Consider the following 13,786-nt stretch of genomic DNA (forward strand, 5'->3'; position numbering starts at 1 on the left):
CCACAATACTTCCGGGTGCGATCATACCAGCACTAATGCACCGGATCCCATCAGAACTCCGAAGTTAAGCATGCCTGGGCGAAAGTAGTACTAGGATGGGTGACCTATTTGGAAGTCCTCGTGTTGCACCCATTTTTTGCAATTTTTTTAAAAAAAAAAAAAAAAAAAATCTGAGGTTTGTTTCGATTTAAAAATAAGATTAAGCTCGAACATGAGTTAAGTCAAATACAAATAAAACCGCAATACTTACGAGTGCGATCATACCAGCACTAATGCACCGGATCCCATCAGAACTCCGCAGTTAAGCATGCTTAAGCAAGAGTAGTACTAGAATGGGTGACCTCCTGGGAAGTCCTCGTGTTCCACCCCTTTTGCAATTTTTTTTTTAAAAAAATAAATAAAAGAAACTGAGGTTTGTTTCGATTTAAAAATAGGAGTAAGTTCGAACATGAGTTAAGTCAAATACAAATAAAAGCGCAATACTTCCGGGTGCGATCATACCAACACTAATTCACCGGATCCCATCAGAACCCCGCAGTTAAGCATGCTTGGGCGAGAGTAGTACTAGGAAGGGTGACCTCCTGGGAAGTCCTCGTGTTGCATCCCTTTTTTGCAATTTTTTAAAAAAAAAAAAAAAATTAAATAAAAATCCATGGTTTGTTTTGATTTAAAAATAGGAGTAAGTTCGAACATGACTTAAGTCAAATACAAATAAAACCGCAATACTATCGAGTGCGATCATACCAGCAATAATGCAAAAGATCCCATCAGAACTCTGCAGTTAAGCGTGCTTGGACGAGAGTAGTACTAAGATGGGTGACCTCTCCTGGGAAGTCCTCGTGTTGCACCCCTCTTTTTCAATTTTTAAAAAAATAATAATAAAAATAATAAAAATAATCGAGGTTTGTTTCGATTTAAAAATAGGAGTAAGTTCGAACATGAGTTAAGTCAAATACAAATAAAACCGCAATACTTCCGGGTGCGATCATACCAGCACTAATGCACAGGATCCCACCAGAACTCCGCAGTTAAGCGTTCTTTGGGGAGAGCAGTACTAGGATGGGTGACCTCCTGGGAAGTCCTCGTGTTGCACCTCTATTTTTCAATTTTTTAAAAAAAAAAAAAAAAAATAAAAATAATCATCGTTTGTTTCGATTTAAAAATAAGAGTAAGTTCGAACATGAGTTAAGTTATATTCAAATAAAACCGGAATAATTCCGGGTGCGATCATACCAGCACTAATGGACGGATCCCACCAGAACTCCGCAGTTAAGCGTCCTTTGGCGAGAGTAGTACTAAGATTGGTGACCTCTTGGGAAGTCCTCGTGCTGCACCCCTCTTTAGCAATTTAAAAAAAAAATAAAAAAAAAAAAAAAAAAAAGGTTTGATTTGATTTAAAAATAGGAGTAAGTTCGAACATGAGTTAAGTCAAATACAAATAAAACCGCAATACTTCCGGGTGCGATCATACTAGCACTAATGCACCGGATCCCATCAGAACTCCGCAGTTAAGCGTGCTTGGGCGAGAGTAATACTAAGATTGGTGACCTCCTGGGAAGTCCTCGTGTTGCACCCCTCTTTTGCAATTTAAAAAAAAAAAAAAAAAAAAAAAAGAAACTGATGTTTGTTTCGATTTAAAAATAGGAGTAAGTTCGAACATGAGTTGGGTCAAGTACAAATAAAATCACAATATTTTCGGTGCGATCATACCAGCACTAATGCACCGGATCCTATCAGAACACCGCAGTTATGCGTGCTTGGGCGAGGGTAGTACTAGGATGGGTGGCCTCCGGGGAAGTCCTCGTGTTGCACCCCTCTTTTTCAATTTAAAAATAAATAAATAAATAACCGAGGTTTGTTTCGATTTAAAATTAGGAGTAAGTTCGAACTTGAGTTAAGTCAAATACAAATAATGCGGGTGCGATCATACCAGCACTAATGCACCGGATCCCCCGATTAAAAGCGGGCAGAGCGAGTAGTAGTACTAGGATGAGTGATAATCATATGAATGAGTAGTCTACCTACGAAATGAGTGATGAATTCACAACGTAAGTAAACTAAAACTACTCTTTTACTATCTATTATCAAAGCTTCTACTCTCGATGCGAATTGCACTAAGTGGAGTAGGAAGTTCGTTCCACTCCTAGTTCCCTAGCATGGATTGTTTTCTAAGTCTAAGAAATCTCTCTTAAGTCAATGAGAGCTTTACGAAATGTTATGCTAACAAGACGCGTTAATTTAAATAACAAGATATAATAAATAATAAGATAATATATAACTTAAACTTAATCTACGAAATCTACGGAAATGCGATTGTTTGAATCTAGATAAAGAGATTAGAGGGGAATTGAATCCACCTCGAATCCAACTTAATAACCTAGTATAGATTGTCGTATCTCGATTCTTACATTTTCACGGCAAGTATTTCGAGTCTAATCCCTAGTGTTCATGGCATTTCTACCAAGTACTAACTAGCATGTGAGGTCGTCCACCCATTCTCATGGCGAAACACAACCTTCTAGAATGGAATAGAATCTACAACCAATTCTATACTAACAACTAAGTTTTCATCAAGGCTTCATCAACCCCTCTAATGGAGGGTTTAGCCTTGAATCATCAATCTAACATTTCCCATTGAATCTAAACTAAACATAATGTGAGAAATTTAGATTTACTTAATTAAGCAATAATGAATCTAATTTAATGGCTAGAATGGAATAAGAACAAGAATTGAAATTAGATCTATAAATGAAATGACAAAATTCGAACTTGATAAAAATACTACTTTATTTATCTAATCAATCAAGAACAATGATTCAGAGATTTAATCTAAAACAAGAAATTAAATGGAGCTAAAACTTAATTTAATTAATAAAACTAGATCTATAATTCTATATCTTAATTTAGGTCTAACTAGCTACCATTAACAAAGAGCTAAGCTTTTGTTTTTATACATTCAGATCCAAAAATCGTGCATGGGCTTGGAGCCATGTTTTGGGCCAGAGAATCAGGCCCAAAACCCAATTACTTCAGTCCAAAAAGGCCTCTTCAGCTGCAGTTGGCTTCCACAGACTTTTCGTCCACTTCTGCTCCTCTGATTGGGTCAAGGCTTGGACCATTGCAAAGCTCTTCTCGAGCCGGTCGTTTTGACATAAGGTAGGCCCAATTCCGAGGTCTGAATCCAAAGATATGGCATTCGGAAGTTCTGCTGACTTTTGCTCCTTTATCTCGCTAAAGTGGCACATTTCTGCACATAATGGACTTTGAAGCCTGAAATGCATAAAAACACGTAATCAGTATTAACTCTTACTTATTATTCACATAATTGGTCTAACAGTATGATTATTAAGGGGTTAAAACTACAGTTTTGGGCTCTTATCAAACCACCCCAAACAAACATTTTGCTTGTCCTCAACCAAAGATGAGAAATTAGAATAAGTGACCAAAAATGGAGTTCTAACTACTCTCGTTTACTGAGTGCGATTGCATTGACCATATGCAACAAGGCCTTAAACCACTAGGAATTCCCTAGTGGACGAGTTATAGCCTCGTGAGAGTTTTCAGTGAAGGTACTCACAAACTTCATCTATACTACAACGACTAAGAAATAAAACTATTGTTTTCTCATTCATGTCTCAACTATCTATATCGCCTCACTAGCAAATACATAAGAATAACCGGTCAGAACCCTAAGCTAATATATGCATAATAATCAATCATCTAAAATAAACATATAACAATGAGTAATACTATGAAATGTAATAGCCGGTCCGTTTGAAAACTTCGGAATAAGCGTCCTTAAGTAGGTCCTCACATAAATGTCAAGACAAAACCACTCTGATTTTTCCACTCAAGTTTAAGCTACTCCGGTGTGCAGTGGGCACACTTTACCTTACAATCTCAATGACAACAATCAAGGGGGTCGATCAAACACATCTCTGCCACTTACTATCCCACTAACCTATTCCTAATTGAGCTAGAGGTCTTTATTAGGTGTCATGCGGGATTAGGAGATGGTTTAAGAAGGAAGGAAATGGATATTCAAAAAGGACAAGTCCGAGATAATAGAGTCTTCATATTATGTAACTAGAGAAAACCTTGTTATTTACTTTTTGCTTCTACACTTTTTTCCATCCTTAGCCATATTTTTTTTTTTTCTTTGGCTTTTGACTCCTTTTATTTATTTTTTTTTTTGGAGTTTTATTTTTTTTTTTTTTTTTTTTATTTTCTTTGGATGGAAACTTCTTTTCTTTATTTTTGAAGCAATTAACTAACTTTTTGTTTACATGTGTTTTTCTCTTCTTCTTTCTTCACTCATTCTATTCCCGGACTTATTCTAGATTGGGTAGGTTGATTTATTTTTTTTTATTTTGTTTTGTTTTTTGCGGGGTAAAGGAATTGTGGTTTATGGAAGGCTAAAGAAAGGCTCGGAGGGGCTTAATTAGCGGACAACAATTCATAGGTTTGAATTTCTGGCTATATCGATCCAAAGAGGGCCTAAATTCTCGCTTAGGATATGGTTTAGTGATCAAGCAAGTGGACGTGTGATTTTCTATCCGGATTTTACTTCTCCCTTGTGTCATTTCTCAAATGTTTCACTCATATATAAGGCTTTAGGCTATATTCTCAGGATTTGTAGAATAAGTACTCTAGCCTAGATTTCAGAAACTTCTTGCCAAACAATCATAGATACTCATGTAATATGTTTATAGATAGATGCAAAGATTATTACCTACATATTAACCTAAGTTCCTAACTATTATTTCGATGCAAAAGCTACGGAGACTTCTAGATTGTTAAGAGCATAGAGAAAGAAAACAATACCAATATTCCTAAGTGTATAGCATACTTTTTATTTTTATTTTTGAGTTTTGAAATTTTAACTAGAAAACAAGTGCATATTATACCTATCTATATCCTAACGGATGTCTTAATTACACGTGTTTCTATGCCCCCCAAACAAGAAGCATGCTTTGTCCTCAAAGCATTTAAATAAAGAGGGTAGGAAAAATACCATTGAAACGCTTGAAATTCAGGAACATCCGCAAAACAAGGTTAAAACATACAAATATAGTAATAAAAATCTTGGACGCGAACTCTATAAGAGTTCCACCCATTATGGGGTTAACAGAATTAAATTGCTTGGGACATAAGCGGACACTAACTTAACTAAAACTTACCCCGCACCCCAAAGATCTACTCGTCATCCTCCTCTTCTATATGAGGTTCTTTTCGCGATCCTGCCATGCCATAACAACTTGCCACGCCTTCCGTGGGTGTATCATCAACTAGTGCTAACCTCTCTAGTGTTATTTGGTCCGATGGGGTGTAAGGGGCAACCAAATGTGGTTGCACCTGCCATCCCGCCAAGTCATGGCTCGGAATGATCTTACCATTACGATTGGTGGGTCTCATGATTTCGACCCTTTCCCTAATCGGTAATCGCGGTCTGAGAATCTGGGTAGGCAAAGGCGTAAAGGCGGCAAACCAAGGCGGGCATAAGAAGGTACTTATGCCTCAAGGAATGGCCTTCGCTCGTGAGTAGCAACTAAAACTTCGGGGAATGTCATACCGACGGCGTCCCCCGCCTAAAGCAAGGAAAAACGTCACCAAATGATATTATTGGCGTAAGTAAACTGCCGTTCCCCTAGAATGTTCATCATGATGAACAACATGGTTCAGGCCTACATTCAGCGATAGGCTACTCGTAGATGATGTTATATTGGTCTTGGTCCATGATAATGAAACACCCCCTCCCCCATAATACTCATGGAAATAGGCATATTCATATAGGTATGAGTTATCTGTCATATATCCCCACGTGTGCATAGGGTCAGGTAATGGCAATCCCGAAACCAAAGCTATCAAGTGCTTACTGAATTCCATAGTCGTACCATCAAAAGCAAGGGAAAATTTTTGTTCTCCTTCTTGGGTACAAAAGAAAGTAATATTATTATAGAAGAATTCAGTTAGCTTAGGTGAAAAAGAGTCGTCATCACTTACCAGAAGATGCCGCCATCCTAACCGCACGATCATTTCATGAACGATGCTCCATAGGTATCGGTTCCCATCAAGTCTTCAAATGACTGTTCAGGAATCACTATAGGAGGTGTCATCTTAAAACTACTCTGTAGAACAGGTGCGAAAACCTGGAAGAAACCTCAGAAAAATTTGAATTTCCCTGCGGCTTATCGGAGGATAGGGCGCATGCCATTATAGAAGGCGAGTCGCATTTTAGGTTTTTGAAATTACAGTGTTTTTAGCGGTCGCGCTTACTTGAAGCTGGCTAGCTTCTGATTTTTCGATTTCGGTGTTTGGGGCGCTTCTAGGGATTTTTCGATTCTGATTAATAATAGTTAGTCGCTCTGCTTGAAGCTTTGAAGGCGCCAGGGTGCAGAAAGTGAGTTTCTAAGAAAAACAAGAAAAAGGTTGGAGTGAAAAGTGAAAGATGATTATGGTGTGTAGTGTGGGTTGTGAGTGTAGTATGATGGAAGTTTAAATAGGTTCGGGTTTCCAAAACGAATCGGCAAATTGCCAAATTGTTTTAAGGCAATTTCTGGAAATAGAAAAACGCCAAACCCGTAAAACCGAGAAACTAACCATAGTTTTGATTTCCTAACAACCCCGGTATCTAAACTCTCCTACATATCATGCTACCCACTATTTTCAACTTTTACTCCAAGACAACCTTTACGAAAGATGATCAAAATAAATTATATTAAAATAATATGAAATCCAAGCAATCTAAAACAAACAACTTAATATTTAAATCTAACTCTTTTGAAATAAAATTCCACTAACAAAACAATAAAACGATGAAATAACCGGACACAACCGATGGTGAACACCACCCTAAGTGTGAAGAAGATGGTCCCCGAGATGGAGACTGGCTCGTGGTGACGAATGGCTTAAGCCATCTGCCATTTGGGCGACGGCGCTCATGCCTCTCGGACTTCGAGACAGACTCATCATCCGAAAGTGGCATCGTCGTCAGAGTATCTCTATCCTGAACAAGCGTGCTTCCATCCATCGATCTTGAGTCGCGATCTTGGGCTTGGTGATTCGGTGGATAATCTCCAAGTTAGACAAGATATCTTCGACCCCTTCGAGCATTTCAACTCTCGCCCGAAAGTTCGTTTGCTTATTTCAATTACAATTTGTCTATGTCGGATATCTTCACGATATCACGATAATCGTGACCCGGTTCGCGGCTTTGCAAAAGATTATCATTCATTCTAAATTAGAAGTATGACTATCGAAATTATCCTCAACCAACCATGTCATATCTTCGCCTTCATTATTATTCGACTCAACTATATTCTCTGCAGATAACGGCCAAGTCTCTTGGATGCATTCCTTATAAATACTTGCATTAGAATGCAATTTGATCTTAATAGGAGCAGATTTAGCGATAGCTCTAAATGAGAGCATAATCTTAGTGATCAATACGGGAAGAGGGCCGGCTCTTTCCCAATCCCTCTAATCACATTCAAAATTAAATCAAGGATGCAGAAATTACACTCATTCTTTTGCAAAATCCAGAGAACGTCGCGTATTAATCGAAGTCCGATGTCGCTGACTTTGTCTTTCCCGAGGGCGTTCTTACCAATCCACCGAGCCGAGTTGATTGGTTCTCGTGGTCTGGCGCTTAACGCAATGAGATATCGTGATTGTATTCACCCTCTATGACCCCGTATCTTTCATCAAAACAGGAACCGCAGTATATTGGGGTTCCCGAATGGTAAATATCTAGGTTGGTTCAGCGTGATTCCTAATAGCTCCCAACAACCGCTGTCGTGAACTTCCCTCAGCGTTCTGCTATCCTAATGAAAATCCTATTTCCCTCCGATTCTCGTTTCTTATAAAACTGTTATACCAAATCATAGTGATAGAAATCCTCCTGTCGAATACCACCAGTCCGTTCCAATGTCTCTTAAACATCTCTATAGCGTCATAAAAAATGGCGGAATATCGGGCGCAAACGCGTTTTCCGGCAGAATTCTACGTCGTAGCGCCATTGAAGTTTGAACTGATTTGGGGTTTGTAGATGGTGGTGGATGCGAGTTTGATGAAAACTAACTAAACACAACGGTGGTGGTTGTGGTAGATGCGGTGGCAGGTTGAAAACTTGAATTGGTGGGTGGTTTCTTGGTGGAAACGGTTGGAGATTGTGTTGGTGTTTGACAATGGGGGTTGGGTGGTCTTTCTATTTTAATGTATTCTATTTTTATTTATTTTTTTATTTATTTTTTTATTTGGGTTGCTAGGGTTTGACTTTAAATTTGGACAAGCTGTTGGAGAAGATGAAGTCGCGATCTTCTTTTTTGGAGGTGGGCCGCTTTAGGTGAGGTGAGCGAAGTTCGCCCAAGCCCATTTTCGATTTTTCGAAGTTTCACGATTTTTAGTGCAACTTCAAACTAATTTTCCCCGGCCGTTATCGGTCCGATTTTTTGCGAATGAGATATGGAAATGATCAGGAGAGAATTTCCAATCCAATGATCCAGAAAACACTCGATTCCGACCATGGGTGACGTATGAGAGGGTGGAAGGACGCCTCGGCGTGTGTGTGACGTAAGTTATGCGAACGAATGAACACTAAATTAGATGACGTCAACCCCAATGAACTATACTAATGGACCTAAACAACACAACAGGAAGGTTCGAGCAATCCGGATTCCAAGATCGACTGCCCACCCCCAAACAAATTTTTAAACACAAAATTTGTTTACAACGTGGGTCATTTAAAGTCAGATTCCCAAGACTTGTTGGATTGCTATGTCTATGATTTTGAAGAATTTTAATTTTAATTTTTATTTGTTAAGAAACACGAAAAACAATAAATACATAATTCACTCCATAGAGGAACATGACTCAAAAACGAAAACATGCGAAGGTGGAAAACGCGGAATTATGTGAACTGTGGACTTAGGATCCGGTACCTTACAGCCCACACACTCCATAGGGAGGGCCGGTTAATGAATGGTGTACTTATCGGTATATGGAAATGCAAGTAAGTACACCAAATGACAAGAGTCGATCCTCATAGACCGAGGGTCCCGTAAAAAAGGACTTCCTCCATATCGGGGACAGGTTCGTGAAAATGTTTTAACCGTTGACCATTAACTTGAAAGGTACTCGTTGTCCTTGGGGTTTACCAAGGTAATTGCCCCGTAAGGGGTGACTTGAGAACTTAAAAGGGCCGGACCAACGGGTTTTAGTTTCCACGGGAAAATATGTAGACGGGAGTTGTAAAGCAAAACCTTTTGTCCGACTACAAACTCTTTGCGCAAGATATGCTTATCATGAACACGTTTCATGTTGGCTTTATAATCCTTCGCGAGATCGTAAGAATCGCTACGGATTTCATCAAGCTCATTTAATTGTAACTTGGCGTTTGACACCACTCATCAATATTGAAGTTAAGGCTTTTTATAGCCCACGAGCACGGTGCTCTAATTCAACGGGCAAATGACATGGTTTCCCAAATACAAGTCTAAAGGGAGACATACCTATAGGGGTTTTGAAAGCAGTTCTATATGCCCATAAGGCATCCGATAGACGCCGACCGGTCTTTCCTATCGGGGTTCTTGTTGTTTCTAAAATCTTTTTGATTTCCCTATTAGAAACTTCTACTTGTCCGCTAGTTTGTGGATGATAAGGAGTTGCTACTTTTGTGTGTAACTCCATACTTTTTCACTAGGGATGCAACAACTCACATTTGCAAAAATGTGTTCCCCATCACTAATGATGGCTTTAGGAATGCCAAACCTACAGAAAATGTATTCTTTAATAAAAATACCACGGTCTTATGGTCATTGCTAATGCAAGCTAGGGCCTCTATCCATTTAGACACGTAGTCCACGGCAACTAGAATATAAATATAACCGTGGGAAAGGGAAAGGGCCCATGAAATCAATACCCCAAACATCAAAAAATTTCTACTATCAAGATTGGATTTAATGGCATCATATTACGCCATGGATTCGCCAAGTTGTTGGCAACGAATACACGCCTTTGCAATGCACTTGGGCATCCTTAAAAAGGGTAGGCCAATAAAATCCATTATTGAAGAACTTTAGCGGCTGTTTTCATTCCGCTTAAAGTGGCCACCACACTCTTTGTCATGGCAGAACGATAGAACTTCATTATATTCCCACCGGGAATGCAACGATTTAATAACTGATCCGCACAATACTTAAAAAGGTAGGGCTCATCCCAAGAGTATAACTTGACTCGCCAAGAACTTCTTACGTTCATTTCTTGTCCAATTATAAGGCATAACATCAGCCGCTAAATAGTTTACGATGTCCGCGATACCATGGTGATGAAAAAATAGCATACGATGCTCATCGGAAAAGAGTCCGGTATGGACTCGGAATCACTACTATCGCCATTTGTAAGTCTAGATAAGTGGTCGGCAACCACGTTTTCGACCCTCTTTTTGTCCTTTATTTCTAATGTGAACTCTTGCAGGAGAAGAATCCATCGGATTAATCTCTGCTTAGCATCCTTCTTTGCAAGAAGGTACCTAAAGGCGGTCGCATGGTCCGTAAACTAAAGTTTTAGAACCAACCAAATAAGGATCTAAACTTATCTAAAGCGTAAAATGATGACTAAGAATTCTTTTTCAGTAGTTGAATAATTCCGTTGAGCATCATTTAATGTTTTACTAGCATAATAAATAACAAGTGGACTTATTATCTAGTTTCGTCCCCAAGACAAAGACTAACGCATAGTCACTAGCATCACACATGAGTTCGAAAGGTTTAGACCAATCGGGGAGGTCTGATAATAGGTGCAGTGGTTAGAGGCTGCTTTTAAGGTTTCAAAAGCCTGTTTACAGTTAAAATTAAAATCAAAGATTGCATCCTTCAAAAGCAGGTTAGTTAAAGGCCTAGCTATTTTGAAAAAATCTTTAATGAAACGCCTATAAAACCCGCGATGGCCTAGAAAGGCTCTAATCTCACCGGACAGTCCGTGGGTTTAGGTAGGTCGCTATCTTATCTAGTTTGGCTTTATCTACTTCGATGCCATCACTAGATACAATATGACCTAGTACTATGCCATTTTTGACCATGAAATGACACTTTTCCCAATTTAAAACGAGGCTCTTTTCTTCACACCGTGTCAAGACCTTAGACAGTTAGACAAACATTCTCAGAAAGGAGTCTCCATAGATAGAAAAATCATCCATGAACACTTCCATAAAGCGCTCTACCATGTCACTAAATATATGAAGCATACATCGCTGGAAGGTACCAGGGGCATTACAAAGGCCAAAAGGCATTCGTTTATAGGCATATGTTCCGAAGGGACATGTGAAGGTTGTTTTTTCTTGGTCATCAATATCAATAATAATCTGAAAATAGCCAGAGTAGCCATCCAGAAAACAATAAAAGGCATGACCAGCTAGACGTTCTAGCATCTGATCTATAAATGGTAAGGGAAAGTGGTCCTTTCGTGTCATAGCATTTAAACGTCTGTAATCAATACAGATTCTCCATTTCATAGGACCTTGAGTGACAACATAGTCACCCTTCCCGTTACGTACCATGGTAATTCCCCGATTTTAGGAACTACATGAATGGGACTTACCCATTCGCTATCGGAGATTGGGTATATAATACCCGCGATCGAAAGTAATCGCAAGACTTCTTCCCTAACCACCTCTTTCATGGCAGGGTTCAAGCGACCGGAGGTTCGCGAGAAGTCTTCGCGTTATCCTCCAAATGGATACGATGAGTGCGCACATTAGTGGTCAATGCCCTTAATGTCACTAAGGACCAACCAATCGCATGACCGATGTTCCCTAATCACCCTTATTAAAGATGTCTCTTCATCTCTAGTTAACAGAGAAGATATAATTATCGGGTGACTACCATCCGGATCAAGTTGAATATATTTTAACTCCGGGGGAAGAGGTTTAAGCACTGGTGTGGACGGAATGTCCGTTGATGTTTCATAAGTGTCCTTATCTTGCGTAATGAAAACTTGCTTAGGTAGCAAGTCTTCATACTCAGTATATGGAGCAACCGACGGGTCTACAATTGGTGTGGATTCCAGGATGGTGTTGACCTCCTCTAAGTAGGAGTCATTTACAAAATCAGAAGTTCCAAAAGAAAGGAATTTGTACATATTGTTTTCAGGAAACGTGTTGTTAAAATAATCTTGAGCTAAACTCTCGATCATGCTAACCTCCCCATCTACGTATCTAATCCGTAACTGTTTCATCATTTTAAAACATTTACCTCGACAAAGATGGCCAAAAGATAAGGACATCTTTCCATCGCGACAATTTATAAGCGCATTGGCGCTTGCCAAGAAGGGCGCCCTAAAATGATCGGCAGACAGAGTCATTAGCTTAATTTCCTCGTGATCGAGGATAACAAAATCAGCGGGATAGTAGAAATCTCGAACCTTAACAAGCACGTTTTCCACTACACCTTTAGGATACTTAATTGACTGGTCCGCTTAATTGCAACGTTATTTTGTAGGTTGCATTTCTGTAGACCTATTTGTTTATACAAGTAATAACGGGAGTAAGTTAACACTCGCCCCGTGTCTAATAAAGGCGTGCGTCGCGGTGGGAATCTCCTAAGGTGCATTTTATAAAGAGGGACGATTGTGGTCCTTGTACTTAACAATTCCATTATTTTCGGATAAAGTTGGGAATTGTTCGTTAAAAGGCGTCTTTGGGTATGTTGGTCTTACGCCTAGTAGTGCACAACTCTTTAAGAAACTTAGCGTGGTTAGGTAGCTTTTAATAGCTTTGAGAAAAGGAAGGTTTATCGTTAGATTCTTGAAAACGTTCCTAATTTCCTCAAAGTTTGTATCCCCGGGTTAGCATGGCTAATTTTTGGGGAACGGTGGTTTCGCTCTATATTTAGTGTATGGCTCGACTTGAAGTGTAACCTTGGCTTTTTGTTTCTTAGGTTGTGATTTAACGGTACCTCTACCGTGGTAGGCTCTCAGATTTCTATCATGTATCTAGTTCGATATCCGGTGTAGGGAGTATCGATGGGGTAACTACAGCGTAGTTACTTTGTTATCAACCACTCTTCCGTAACGGAGAGTGGTGATGGCATTTAGGTCACCTACGATTGTAGTTTCCGTTACTAGAATTACCGTTTACCTCAAAGGTCGTGGTTTGCTTTTTTTAGGGGTTGGTATCGCTTTGACTTGGAAACACGCCTTTTGGTTGGGCTTTCTCTTGGGCTAACCGTTGTATGCCCCGATTTATGGATTGTAAAATCTGTTGGTTTGATTGAGTCATTGTCGGAAAAGTTGTTGGGTAACTTGTATAAAGCGCCGATACGATCCGGTTGTGTAGGTGTAGTAGTCGGGTGGTGCGACCGAACTATCTCGTTGATTATTTATGGGTGGGTTGTGATAGTTATTATTATTAACCGAACGACACCTCTATTGGTATTATAATTATTATAATTATTCTCGACCTTGTGCTTTGACCTTGCCTAGGTTGGCGCTTTGGTTGTTATAAGTATTATAATTCCCTTGACTTTGTCCTTGTCCTTGCCTAAGTGGAGCTTGGTTATAATTGTTTGCTTGCCTAACGCTTTGATTATCAGATACCGGAGGTGTTACTTGTTGATTATTTCTCCAACTGAAGTTGGGATGTTGTCTCCAAGGGGTTAGGAATAGGATAGTTATTAATAGAGTAAACATTATCTTGCTCGGTGGTTGTTGTTCATAAGCTAGAGGACAATAATTGTCGTGGTGCTCTCGACTCAAACAGAAATTACATGGGTTGGAGTTTACATTCATGACG

General features: G+C 39.4%; 7 pseudogenes; all 7 read left to right on the forward strand.

Moving 5' to 3' along the window:
- Nucleotides 1–13: 13 nt before the first annotated feature.
- Nucleotides 14–132, forward strand: LOC147493482 (5S ribosomal RNA; annotated as a pseudogene).
- A 118-nt stretch (nucleotides 133–250) lies between these two features.
- LOC147493483 (5S ribosomal RNA) lies at nucleotides 251–369 on the forward strand (annotated as a pseudogene).
- Nucleotides 370–487: 118 nt separating this feature from the next.
- LOC147493484 (5S ribosomal RNA) lies at nucleotides 488–606 on the forward strand (annotated as a pseudogene).
- Nucleotides 607–730: 124 nt separating this feature from the next.
- On the forward strand, nucleotides 731–851 carry LOC147493485 (5S ribosomal RNA; annotated as a pseudogene).
- A 126-nt stretch (nucleotides 852–977) lies between these two features.
- LOC147493486 (5S ribosomal RNA) lies at nucleotides 978–1,096 on the forward strand (annotated as a pseudogene).
- A 361-nt stretch (nucleotides 1,097–1,457) lies between these two features.
- Nucleotides 1,458–1,576, forward strand: LOC147493487 (5S ribosomal RNA; annotated as a pseudogene).
- A 120-nt stretch (nucleotides 1,577–1,696) lies between these two features.
- LOC147493488 (5S ribosomal RNA) lies at nucleotides 1,697–1,815 on the forward strand (annotated as a pseudogene).
- The last annotated feature ends 11,971 nt before the right edge of the window (nucleotides 1,816–13,786 follow it).

Source organism: Coptis chinensis, chromosome 6 (assembly GCF_015680905.1).
Source record: "Coptis chinensis isolate HL-2020 chromosome 6, ASM1568090v1, whole genome shotgun sequence".
Lineage (NCBI taxonomy): Eukaryota > Viridiplantae > Streptophyta > Magnoliopsida > Ranunculales > Ranunculaceae > Coptis > Coptis chinensis.